The sequence below is a fragment of the Pinus tabuliformis genome, chromosome 4_2 (assembly GCF_031772625.1).
Source record: "Pinus tabuliformis cultivar Carrire ecotype Pingquan chromosome 4_2, CPIR1, whole genome shotgun sequence".
Lineage (NCBI taxonomy): Eukaryota > Viridiplantae > Streptophyta > Pinopsida > Pinales > Pinaceae > Pinus > Pinus tabuliformis.
Genome location: NC_142304.1, coordinates 371,798,409 through 371,804,305, shown reverse-complemented (window position 1 = coordinate 371,804,305; position 5,897 = coordinate 371,798,409). Strand labels below are relative to the sequence as shown.

Sequence of the window (5,897 nt, the reverse complement as noted above, 5' to 3'; positions counted from 1 at the left end):
TGGATTGCTGAAGAAAGCTTACGAGCCCTAGATGATCTGCGCTGCAGAAGTTGAACTTGTGATTTTCTCCCCAGCAGGAAAGCTCTATGAACTGTTTTTTAGTGAAAATCCTACTATTTTGATTCTAATAATCATGGCTATGCAAACCTCATGAAATTCTTACTAATAACCCCGGTCGTGCAAGCCCTAGTAAGCTCGATGTTGAAAAACTTAGTGTAAAACCTCCAAATCACTGGTTTTGTTGTAGTGCTTATTGGAGAGTATATAAAAAATTTCACACCTTTTTATGAGATATGGGAGGAAAACATGTTAAATATTTTTAATAAATATAAAATTTCCAAAATGATGCTAGTTACGTGTGATTCTTTTTTCATTGTTTGTGATTATGAAAAATGAAACTCAATGTTTTTTCATTAGTGCACACATATTTCATTCCAGAGCCGATAACAATAAAAGTGAAGAATTTATGGTCCAACGTTATAATTAAGGGAGATGTTTAAGGATGACGTTTGAATTTTGTTTTACATTTTAAGACATTTGGAGCAAATATTAGGAAGAACTTTGAGAAAGGATTGTCCTTGATTTTCGAAAATGGAGTTGTTCCTTTCCAGCCATATGCCCCAAGTGACCATCAAAGGGAGAGCTCATATGTTTTTTGGATGTTTTCTTTATAGCCATTTTTTTACACATATCCATAGAGTCCCCATGCCATTGATGTGAATTACTTGTTCGGTTTTTTTTAACCAAAATTTTTAACCAAACAAGAAAAAATTAAAAAATGCCTCAAGATCAAAGACTGAAACAAAGACCTATTGACATACCTTTTAAAGTATGGAAAGAACTTGTAAAATAATATGAGAAGTTGGATGCACAAAGAAAAGCCGACAATGAGAGCATTCAGGTATTGAATTTTTCATTAAACATTATTTAGAATGTATTAATACTTATAAGTATCTTAGACTTGTATTTGTGTGAAAATAAATTGAATTGGTTTATGTTTAAGGACAAGGCATCCAAGGCGAGTTTAACCAAGACAAAAGTCACTCATCGTAGTGGCCAGAAAGGTTTAAAAGCACTGATAACAACCTTTGTAAGTATATTAAACATGTGATATTTTTTTAATAAATTTTGTACTAGAAGAAAGTCATTGTTATCTAATTTCTCCCTATTTACTGATTGATAGGAACTAAAATATGGAATACCTCCAAATCATTTGGAAAAGGAGGTGCTGCAACAAAAGAGATGGGTTGAATTTGTTGTTTGGATGGACTCTATGGTATGTAATCTTAGTTGGATTTCCAATATAATTTTAAACCATATTTTCATTTTATTTTTTAGTACTATTAGATATTATATCTTACCTCATTTTATGGTTAACATTGTATAACAAAAACATGCGTTGTGTTATGTAATTAATACTAACATGTAATATTGATTTTTTTTGTGAGAATGCTATAGGTAATGATTTCCAAGACGATGATCCAAATTATGTTCAACATATATCAGGAGATGATGAGGATGAGGATGGGGATGATGGTGGTGAAGGAGATGATGATGATAGTTGCGGTGTTGGTGATGATGTGGATCAGAGTAATGAGGATGGTCAAGATGATCATGAGGATGATCTTGGTGGTGGTAGCTAGGCATGCACATGCATTGTTTTTTATGAAGAAATTATTGTGTAGAATGACATTGCTATGTTTAGATGGGTGTTGTGAATTTACCCTATATCAATGAGACATTTTGATTTTGTAATCATACGATGAGTTTGATTTATGTATGCTGTTAATTTATCGTAGAATAACGATATTCATGAAATATTTTGATTTGTTAATCATATTTGAATTTTACTTGTTTTGATTAAAAATAATACTGATTTTATTAGTATTATGTTGTTATTTTATACATGTTTTGAAAATTGTTAATGACACATTGTTATTTTTTTGGATGGATGTTGTCAATTTCTCTTAAATTTCTTTACAAATGATTTTGAATTGTGATATCTGCTTTAATGATATTTAGAAACTATCATATATTTCACTATGAATCTATAAAGGGGGTCATATATGTAAATAAAAATATACTCTATATAAGAAGTCAAATGCGGATGTAACCATGGATGCAAAATTGAAAGTAAAATTGGATGTTAAACTAGGAATTAATACAAAATGCAAAGAATTGACATACAAAGTGCTTTAAATTAGAAGTGAAAAATTGTGCAATAGTTGACACAAAGAAGGGAACAAAACATGGCATACAAAAGGATATCAAATTGGGCAAAAACAAGGACACATAAATGGGCACCAAATTAGATGCAAAAAAATACAACAACTAGATGTAAAATAAGATGCAAAGTTGAGCGTTAAAAAGAAGCAAAAAACGTTACAAATTAATATGCCAAATGATGACGCAAATAATGGTGTAAAATTGGGATGCAAACTTGGGTGCAAAAAAGGAAAAAAAAAAGATGTAAGAAGAGACATAAAACAAGATGCAAAATGGGGCTGAAAAAGGTGAAACCAAGGATGTCATATTGGATGTAAAAAATGATTCCTAATCACATGCAAATTTAGGCTCGAACTCAGACACAAAATTATATGCAAATGTGGACACAAAATGAGGCAAAAAAAGATGCAAATTTGGATGGTGAAAACGATGTAAAACTAGACACCAAAAAAATGCAAAATTGGATGAAAACGTCGGTGTAAATAATGGTGCAACATTCGACACAAGTAGACACAAAAAAATGGTGCAAAAAGGGGCATAAAATAGCTTCAAATTGGATGCAAAACTTGGTGCAAAAACAAATACAAAAGTAGACGTAAAAAATGGCTCTATATTGAATGTACCATTAGACACAAAATAAGATGCAAAGGTGGACACAACACATGACTCAACATAAGATGAAAATTTGGATGCTCAAAATGATGTAACATTAGATGCAAGAGATGGTGTTAAAAATGATGCAAAATTGGCTGAAACAAATGACGCAAAATATGGTGTAAAATGAGATGGGAAAAATGGAGACAAATCAAACGTAAATGTGGATGTAAAAAATGGTCCAAAAAAAGATGCAAAAATGGGCGCAAAAATGGATGCAAAATTTGGTGCTAAATCAAATTCAGCACATGGTGCAAAGATAGGCACCAAAGCTGGTGCAAAAATAGAAGCAAAAACTAGTGTAAGACTAGATACAAAACCTAGCGTAAGACTAGATGCAAAAACTGACACAAAATAGATGCATAAAAAGACGTTAAATTGGATTCAAAATACAGTGTAAACTTGATGCAAATGATGGTGCAAAAATGGAAGCAAAGAGTGACACAAAATACGAAGCAAAAGAGAATGAAAAATAAATGCAAAAAATGACACAAAACTAGAAGCAAAACCTGTCATAAAATAAGATTCAAATCTTGGTTCAAAATTTGACGCAAAAAATGATGCATAGTTTGGTGTAAAAAATGATGCAAAATCTAGCGTGAAAAAGGATGCAAAATCAGGTGCAAAAAAGGACGCTTTAAAAATTGTACAATAGAGCCAGATTTAGCGCCAGGTTGCTCATCACAATTACAAAAAAATGCACTAAAATCTGGCGCTAAATCTGGCACAAATCGCTGGTTTTGTTGTAGTGTTTTAGTGTAACTGCAAAATGCTCCTAGCTAGCTCTAAAGTTTGGTCCTACACATAAGAGAGATAATAAAGCAACCTTCACAACATAGTATCTTGATAATTGAAACTATCATAAGCACATAAATACTAATGAATAAATAACTATAAACCAAAATCCAATATGTTCATTAGTTAGATAGAAGAAGTAAATAATGAATAACAGCATATGGAAGGAAGAACAATCGATCTATATTAATAAAGGATTTGGAGGAAAGCTACAACCATTAGATGCAGTTACAACAGCACCTCCCCCAACTCCTAGCTCCAAAACTTTCCATCTCAAGATAGATCTCAACAGCGTGACAATACAAGAATTCCCATCCTTTTTTCAATTGCCAAGCCTCAAATATATAGGAAAGTGAAGGTTGTGAACATTTCCCGAATTCCACATTAGCTCAATTTGGGAAAAATCTTTAGAGTGAATAATGTTTCCTCATATAAAAATGGATTTTTCCACTTTTTAGATGCTTTTTTGGTTAGGAAAATTCTTCCCCATGCTTTATGGCTCTTTCCTACTTTTGTATGCTTTTCATTTTTACGAAAAAGATAAAGATGAGGATAAAGAGACCACATTACACCATATGAGTTTTTGAAATTGAACAAGATGTCAAATTCCAGTTAGCTTGAGCTTTTTTCCTTGAGTGAGAATTTTGGTAACAAAAGATAGATGAAGGGGACAACTTGTTATAGACTAGGATAACGTGGTCCTCATGGTACATAACTTGTATTATAGTATTTTGATAGTCTAGGAGAAAGGGGTATTTCAACCAACAACATATTATTCTCCTCCAAGATGATGAGGAGGTATTTTCGTGTGTAACACATTAAGAAGATATCGCAATTCAAATTGATAACATAATATTTGTAAACAAATTTAAGGGTAATTGACAACATTCATAAAAAAATAGCAATATCCTCATACATAACAATTCTCCATCAAAAAATCATTGACAATTTTCAATATGCATATATGACTACTAAATCAACACTTATCACATATATCATTATTACAAGGTAAATTCACAACATTACATCAAAAAATAGTAATATCATCATACATAACGATTCTCCATGAAAAACCATTGAGAATTTTCAACACATATATAAGTTAACAATATAATACTAATAATATCCTTATCATCTTTAATCAAATCAACTAAGATTCAAATGTGTGATTATTAGATCAAAATATTTTGTGAATACCATTATTTTAAGGTAAATTCACAACATCCATTAAAATATGGTAATATCATCATATATAATAATAATCCATCAAAATAATGTTGATAATTTTCAATACATACATAAAATGACAAGATAAAGATGATAATGCCATCATCATATTTAATAAAATCAACTAAAAGTCAATGTATGATTACCAAATCAAAATGTTTCATTGATATCATTATTCTATGGTAAATTCACAACATCCATTAAAAGAAATAGTAATCTTATCATACACAATAATTCTTCATAAAAAATGTAAATAATTTTCAACATATTCATAAGGTAACAAGATAGTACCAATAGTATCATCATAATTATTCGAATCAACTAAAATAAAATGTATGATTACCTTATTAAGACATCCCAACTAAATATAAAAAATAATGCATGGCTAGCTAGCTAGCACCACGAAAATCATAGTCAGGATCATCCTCATGGTCATTTACATGATCATCATCCTGCCCATCCTGATAGTCTCATCCAAATAATCATGAACAACACCATCACCATCCTCCTCATCATCATCTCTGATATATGATGTAATCTAAACATAGTCTATATCATCATCTTTGTGGTCATTACCTGTAGCGTTTTGGAAAAAAGAAATCAATATTACATGTTAGTACTAATTCTATAGCAAAATGCATATTTTTGTTAGAATGCTAACCATAAAATGAGGTAGGACATAATAATATTTAATAGTACTAAAAAATAAAACGAAAATATGGTTTAAGATATATTGGAGATCCAACTAAGATTACACTTGTAATTCACATCAAGTAGTAGAAGCATTTTCTAATGCATATGATGTAGGTACCCATTTCTTCTTCATATTATATTGTGAATGTTTCTTATGATGTCCATGCATGATTGGTAAATTAAGAGTTACTAGAAGATTTATTTCAAATTACATTTGTAATTCGGATTAGAAATAGAGGAAATTTTAACAACAACCAAAAATGTCACATGAAAAAGTAAATTGTTTTTAATGAAAAATAATT

The 5,897-nt window shown here is 30.5% G+C and overlaps 1 long non-coding RNA gene across 1 annotated transcript; it reads left to right on the top strand.

Annotated features, from left to right (window-relative positions):
• The first annotated feature begins 1,030 nt into the window (after nucleotides 1-1,030).
• Nucleotides 1,031-1,758, top strand: LOC149169480 (uncharacterized). The gene is made up of 2 exons (XR_016259388.1): nucleotides 1,031-1,276; nucleotides 1,449-1,758. It is a non-coding gene; the product is annotated as an uncharacterized LOC149169480 (long non-coding RNA).
• The last annotated feature ends 4,139 nt before the right edge of the window (nucleotides 1,759-5,897 follow it).